The sequence below is a fragment of the Belonocnema kinseyi genome, chromosome 3 (genome assembly GCF_010883055.1).
Source record: "Belonocnema kinseyi isolate 2016_QV_RU_SX_M_011 chromosome 3, B_treatae_v1, whole genome shotgun sequence".
Taxonomy (NCBI): domain Eukaryota; kingdom Metazoa; phylum Arthropoda; class Insecta; order Hymenoptera; family Cynipidae; genus Belonocnema; species Belonocnema kinseyi.
In genome coordinates this window covers 47,402,003-47,409,485 of record NC_046659.1, presented here as the reverse complement: position 1 = coordinate 47,409,485, position 7,483 = coordinate 47,402,003, and the positions used below count along the sequence as shown (strand labels likewise).

Sequence of the window (7,483 nt, the reverse complement as noted above, 5' to 3'; positions counted from 1 at the left end):
CCATCGCGCGCAGAGCTTCTTCATGCCCAAAACTGAATGCACGATATTGCCCACACGTTCCAATGATATGCCTACAGCATTAGCTACCTTTCTCAATTTCACATTGGGATCATTCAACATCGTATCATGGATTTTTTCGACATTTTCTGGTGTAGTGACCTCTTTTGGGCGCCCAGATCGTTCAGCATCAACTGTGCTCGTAAGGCCACAACGAAACTCGGTAAACCACTTATGAATCGTTCCAATCGACGGTGCAGAGTCCGGGGAATACTTATCCAGCTTGGCCTTGGTCTCGGATATCGTTTTCTTGCGAAGATAGTAGTGTTTGATCAAAATTCGAAACTCAGATTTTTCCATATTAAAAATAACTCGGAGGTTAGTCGCTTCTCAGTGCTGTAACTTGTAAATGCGAAAACATAAATGGCTGAAGTTTTGACAGGCGTCATTTGAAGGATCAAGCTCGACGAAAATGGTTCACATTAGTGAATACTAATGCCATCTCTTAGAATTTTCAGGTACTTATCAGACTGCCTAGTACATTATATTAAATCCATTTTTTCATTTATCATTCGTGTCATTGACTTTTTTCCAAATGATACCTTAAAAATTTTAATTACAATTACCACTACTCTTTAAAAATATTTCCTTCAAAACTTGAAATTTTTAAGATTTTAAAGGAACAAAGATTCTTTACTTTGCAACTTAAGTTGTAGTCTTATATATTCTAATTATTATTATATTTATATTGGATATAAGTAATATATTTTAAATTAATTCTTTTGTTCATGTATATGTTTTAAATATTTTTGTCATTGAGGTCTTAAATATTATTAATTTTTTCATTAGCTTCATCAATAATTTAAAAAATAAATAATTTTGTTTAACTTTAACAAATAATGAAATCAATAATATGAGCAAAATAAATCACAAAAATATAAAGTTCGAACTGTTTAGTTTGACCGACATTTCCCCTCCGGATCGTAAGAAAACTACTACTACATACACATACACGGTCAAGGCAGGGGGCTGGTTTCAATTATACGATTTAACAAATTGTCCACGTACTGGACAAAAGTCGATGAAACTTCTTCGTCGGAAAAAGCGGAAGGAAAACGAACTTTTCTACCGAAAACAATTTCATGTGGGGTTTATCCGGTAGAATCATGCACCGAGGTATTAAATGAAAATAATGCGAACGGTAACCATCGTCTCATTTGGTTTTTTCGCAGTATTTTCTCAGGTATTTAACGAAGGCATGATGACTTCGTTCTAACGAACCCAGCGACAACGGATGATAGGCGCTGGAGCGGTACCTCTCAATCTTAAAAATTTCCGCGAAACTATCCATTATTTGACTCATAAAATTTGAACCTTGGTCCGTTTGTATAATTTCAGGATAACCGAAGGTACAAATTAAATTCTCTGCAAGGGCTACTGCAATATGTGGAGCATCCGTTACGCTTAAGGGCATCGCACCCGAACATTTACTAAAACAATCCTGCCATGTAAGCATATATTTGTTCCCTGATCCGGTCACCGGAAGTGGTCCTACAATATCAATTTGAACCTTTTGAAAACTTCGGGTAGGTGTATCTGTAATACACATGGGTTGTATCGTTTTTACGCGGGTTAATTTTTTCTTTTGGCAAGATTCACAAGATCGCACATATTGTCTGATTTCGTCACGCATTCCTTTTCAATAGTATTTTTCTCGAATCCGCATATACGTTTTAAATTCACCTTTATGAAAAGCGGCGGTTGAATCGTGCCATTCAAGAATTATCTCATTGCGCCTCTCAAGTACGGGCTCCTCAACCTCCACAGTATAAACTGTTATCTCGAAATCATCTTTGCCAAAATGAGTACGAAAAATTCCGTCTATAACTGACAAGGGCATTTTATCAAAACCATTCCCTTCGCGAGATATACTAAAAGATTTTATCTTTGAAGTTTCTAGTGCTTTCTTTAGAGTAGCTACTGCCAATTCTATATTTTTTGCATAAACTTTAGCATCAAAAGTTTTCTTTATATATAAATTAAAAAGAAAATTACGTGCGTACATTACTGAGGTTACATAACCTAATTTAACTGTGGGATCTTTCAGGTCGAATAATAGAATAATAGAATTGTCCAATAACACTCTTCCGACGGGATTCATGAGGATCCCGCCCATGGAAATGGAATGTACCAGATGGTCACCCCTCATGAATAATTTATCTCGACTGCGTTGGAACAGTAGGGTAAGTACAGTTTTTGTAGTACTAGTTGCAACCCCATAAATATAAGAATTCTCAAATTCTTTAATGCTATCCGAAATAATTTCATAATTATTCTCATCTAATATGTTTCCTCATACACCCATTAACTGGATATTTTCCTTTTCAGAAAATGCAGTGTCATCATTTTGGTCTGACTCTCCTAACGTGCTGATCAGACTACCTATTTTCATCCCTTGCTCGTTGCTTGTCAGACAACTACTTTCCGGCTCACCATTGCTTGCTAGGCAACCACCTTCCAGTCCTCATTTTTCGCTTGCCAGGCGATTATTTTCCGGCCCGCGCTCGCTGCTTGCCAGGCAACTACTTTCAGACTCACCGTTGCTTGCTAGACAACCACCTTCCAGCTCTCGCTCAATTTGTATACCGGCCCAGTTCTTTTTGTGAATTCGACTTTCTTCAGATCTCTCTAAACCCGGCGCCACGCGCCCTGTCTTGTCCCTTCCATAAATGGGAGGCGGAGCGGTGCTGATCGGAGACCCGCCGCTCCCAATCATCCCTTCCCCCAGCGTCCAGGTGGAATGACTATAGGCGCAACACGTGCCACCGACCCCCCGCTCTCTTTGTTCGGTTGAGACATGTCTACTGGTCCCGGTTGGAGAATTAGAACCCTTCATGACACTGTCATTATTTACCTCTCTATTTTCCACATAATCATCATCGAGCGATTCTCTTTTTTCGCAAATGAAGACGCTCTCTATAGGGTATTCATGATAATATAAATCATCATCCAATTTATTAGAACTCATCTTTTCCGGATTTATTCTTAAAGTTTCGGTTCTATCCTCATTAACCTGTTCTTTTCGCTTTTTATTTATTACTGAGTTACGCGATAAAGCATCGGTATCAGAATTAGCTCGACCCGGTTTATAAATAATTGTATAATCATATTCATGTAATTTTATTTTCCATCGTGCTAAACGGGCTCCCATGGTAGGGTCTTTTAACTGGCTAAGCCACAGCTAAGCGCGGTGATTGGTTACAAGTATGAATTTTTGCCCATAAACGTAGGGTCTAAATTGTTTTACCGCCGTTACTATGGCCAGCAATGCTTTTTCGGTCACCGTATAATTTAATTCCGCTTTCTTTAAAGTGCTCAACACATAAGCAATAGGCAAATCTTTACCGATTTCACCCTGACTCAGTACTGCTCCCACAGCATAATCAGAAGCGACAGTAGTGATTTTAAAGGTCTTTGAAAAATCAGGATACTGTAATAAAGGACATGAAATGAGAATGTCCTTCAGTTCTTCAAAAGCTCTTTCAGCCTCGTCATTTCACTGAAAAGGAACATCCTTTTTCAAAAGGGTATTAAGGGGTTTAGCTATCGTGGGGAAATCGGGTATAAATCGTCGATAATACCCGGCCAAACCCAAAAACTGCTTAATATTTTTTTTCCTTTAGGACGAGGAAATGATTAAACTGCTTCGGTCTTTTTAGGGTCGGGTTTAACAGCCTCCTGTGAAATCACATGACCCAATTAACCGATTTCTTTACATAAGAACTAATATTTTTCAGGTTGTAAAACCAGACTAGCAGTTCTCAATCTACCCAGTAGTTGTTCTAATTTTTGATTATGCTCTTGAAGCGATTTGGCATAAATTACTATATCGTCCATATAGACGAATAGTTCCACCCCCTGCAAACCCGTCAAGACCTTATCCATAAGTCTCTGAAACGTTGCCGGCGCATTTTTCAACCCGAATGGCATACGAGAAAATTCATAATGCCCAAAAGGGGTTGAAAAGGCAGTTTTATGACGGTCTGCAGGATCGACTTCAATCTGGTGAAACCCAGCAGCAAGATCAAGTATAGTGAAATATTTAGCACTCTATAATTGATCTAAAATATCCGTAATTTTAGGAAGGGGGTAAGCGTCACCGACAGTCCTCTCGTTAAGGGCCCTATATTCGATGACCATTCGCCATCTTTTGTTTCCTTGTGGATCAGGTTTTTTAGGGACTACCCAAACAGGCGAATTAAAAGCTGATTCTGATTCATGAACTCTACCCTGTTTCATTAATTCGTTTGTTTCTTTATTCATTACATTTTTATGAACCTGTGGCATTCTATAATTCGATTTTTTAACAGGTTCATCATTAATAGTATTAATCCGATGTTTTAGTACTGTTGTGCAACCTAATTTATCACCCTCTAAGAAAAATTGATAAGGAAATTTTTTAAGTGTTCGTGATAATATTTTCATTTCATCAGCATTTAAATGAGACAAATTAAATGATTTTTTAAATTTTGATACTCTTTCTATGATCAATTCGTTCTTAGCGAGGTTACCGTCGGATCCCCTTTTGACTCTCGTTCTGGTAGCTTCGACTTTGTCAAATTCATGCAAAGTTACGGGTGCGATTGATAACTCGACGTCCCTGGTACCTGCGTTCACGCAGTACAGTCGCACCGTGCCGTTGCTTACTTTAACGAAGGATTCACTCAAATATACCGCCGGCCCTGCAGGTACTAGAGGCAAATATTCCTCTAGAATTTTCGCGTTTGCAACTGGCAAGGTGATGAGTTGTCGAGTTCTCGCCTCCAGTTTAATGATTGTTCCCTTTAAAGGGGTAACAAAAGGAAAATCGACCAATTCATGTTTTATTACCTTGTTTTTCAGGTCGATCATGGAGTTGGACAAAAAAGGCATGCCCAACATCCCATCATAGCTGAGTGGAAAATTATTCGGCACTAACTGAAAGGGGCACGGAGTCCCATTAATATCAAGAAAAACTTCGCCAAATGTTTAAACCCTTCATTACTTATGCCAAATAAATGAAAAATAACCTTTTTATATATTTTGGTATTATTCTTAATTTTATTTCTTGTAATCACTTATAATTCTCCTCCTGTGTCTACTCTAAGTTTTCCACTTAGATTTCGCATGTTTTCGCTATACATTTTTATATTAGGCGATTCACTTGTTATTTGCATGACACCTAAAAATTACGCGATGCAAAGGTGCCACTTCAGAAAAGAGCTCGGTGTTGCACCAATTCAGCGAGCTCGTTACTCGTTTAAAGTAGCCACCTTTTCTTGTCGATTTTTAGCTACTTTGTTCAACTGTGAATAACAGTTAGTTTGATTATGACCAGTTTTTTTGCAGTATGCACATGTTTCCCCTATCGATTTCTGACTTACGTCAGACTTTTCAGAGCAATTTCTGGAAACATGACCGGTTTTATGACATCTATAGCATTCTATAGCCCGTTTAGCGGGACACTCGCGTGAAAAATGTCCTAAGTTATTACAATTATAACAGCTTTTATTTTCAGCAGCAGGGGCGACTCGCAAACACTCTACTGCCAAATGGCTATTTTCTCCGCATCGTGAGCAGCTAGCCTACTCTGAGAAAGACGTTTTTTCTTCACTTTTATTTTGATTGACAGTGAAGCCACCTCGTCCGCGACCTCTCCCACGGCCCCGTCCGACGGCACCTACTTAATGCACCCATGCATTACTATAATAGGGTCGGAAACGATTTTGAACATTATTTATATTTTGTTTGACAACTTCTTCGCTTTTGTCCTTCTTATTTTCGCGTATTAACCCACTTTCATATTCTTCCTCCCATTCGGCGGTACGAGCACAATTTATAGCCTCCTGTAAGGTACGAGGCCTATTTAATTTGACCCTAAACTGGAGCTCACGTTTGAGTCTCATTCTGAAATTCTCACACGCGGTATCTTGTGCTGATTTTATCGTTATTTCCGCCTCTATGGAAACATTCTGATCCTCAATGAGCTCAATTAAATTCGTTAATATTTTTCCTACTTTACTCCCGTAGGCTCGAACATTTTCACCCTCGTTTTGGGCCACTCTAGCTAAAGCGGTATTGAGCTGGCTCAAATTACGGTGCTCAGTAAAATTTAACTTAAGAAATTTTAACAATTCTTCTAGGGTCCTAATCTCCCTATCTTGAAGGCAATCAAACGCATCGCCTTGTAATCTTGATCTAATCGTTAGGAAAAGCGTATTCCTATCCTTTGATGAGATTGCATTTCGTTAAAAAATGCAATCATTAATAAATCGATTAACCGTCAAAAGATTTAGGCAAAAACTTGAGTGCGGCTCATCGATCCATCACTGGCCAATCTGGCAATGAGTAATTCAGATGCCTCTTGAAGGAAGGCATCCTCCCTAATATCAACCCCTATTTCCTCACGTAGGGGGCTAGAGGAGAGGGTGGGGTTGCCACCCACTCGTCTAGGGCCCAACCCCTCCGTCGGTTTCCTAACTTTTGAGGGTTCTGTCCCCATGTGTTGAGCTGCCATGCTCTCCAGTGCCGGCTGTCGGGTTCCGTCGGACCCGTTCGCATTGCTTCTCAGAACTCGCTTGACACCCGTCACTCCTCGTACTGCAGCCCTTCCGTCTTGCCTTCCACGCGCACCTCTTAACATTCCACCTTATACCGTACTCATCTTTACAACCCTAACCAAGCTACCCTAACTAACATAAAATATTATTACACTTCGGATAAATTCTAACACTCATAAAAATTTTGGCAATCGCAAATAATATTGTGACTGATCAACTTACCGTTTGATGGTCTTGATGACAACTGGTCTCTGAAAAAATTGTAATTTGTTTCACTCTACACTTAGAATTTTTCTTAAAAATGATTTTTCGGTATGAACTTTCACTTATTCCTTTCAGGTGTAACTTCTACTACCAGTTTCTTCGATTTCCTGCATCCAGTAATTCTTCGTCGAAATCCCTCTGATGGACTTGACGGTCACGGACGACCACCCTCTCATTTTCCTTAGGGTTGGGGCAAACACTGTGCCGCTTTACAACCCCGACCTTTTGCCGCTAAGTCCTCCAAGAAACTCGCCAAAAACTTGGGAGCAGGTTGCAGTCTACCTCGATGTTGATGGATCGTCCACGGCCTCCGAGTCTTCGCTCGTCTTCTTCGGGGTCTTCCGACCTTTGGCTCGTCCTCAGCTCGTCCTCAGCTCGTCGCAGGAAGCAGCAGCAGTCCTACCGACTGCGCCAAAATTTTGTGACACGCCCTTTCCTATTTAGCGCGCGAAAGTTCAAAGTTTCAAATCCTCTCAATGGACTCTGCTAAGTACACCAACGATGATTGTTTTCCTGGCTGCTACACGGAAAAAAATAGTATGGTTAGAGCATCCACAGAAGTATTGATGCGTGTAATATTGATGTGACGCCCATTGCAATGGATAGGGGAACGTTTCGCCAAA

At 39.9% G+C, this 7,483-nt stretch overlaps 1 protein-coding gene across 1 annotated transcript in view; it reads left to right on the top strand.

Moving 5' to 3' along the window:
- The window catches only part of LOC117168952 (NAD-dependent protein deacylase Sirt4-like), a 22,029-nt gene extending 16,954 nt beyond the window's left edge, over window positions 1-5,075 (top strand). The window contains exons 5-6 of the transcript XR_004466591.1: window positions 2,105-2,240; window positions 4,900-5,075. The gene's annotated coding sequence lies outside the window, so the exon portion shown is untranslated. The remainder of the gene's footprint in view (window positions 1-2,104; window positions 2,241-4,899) is intronic.
- The last annotated feature ends 2,408 nt before the right edge of the window (window positions 5,076-7,483 follow it).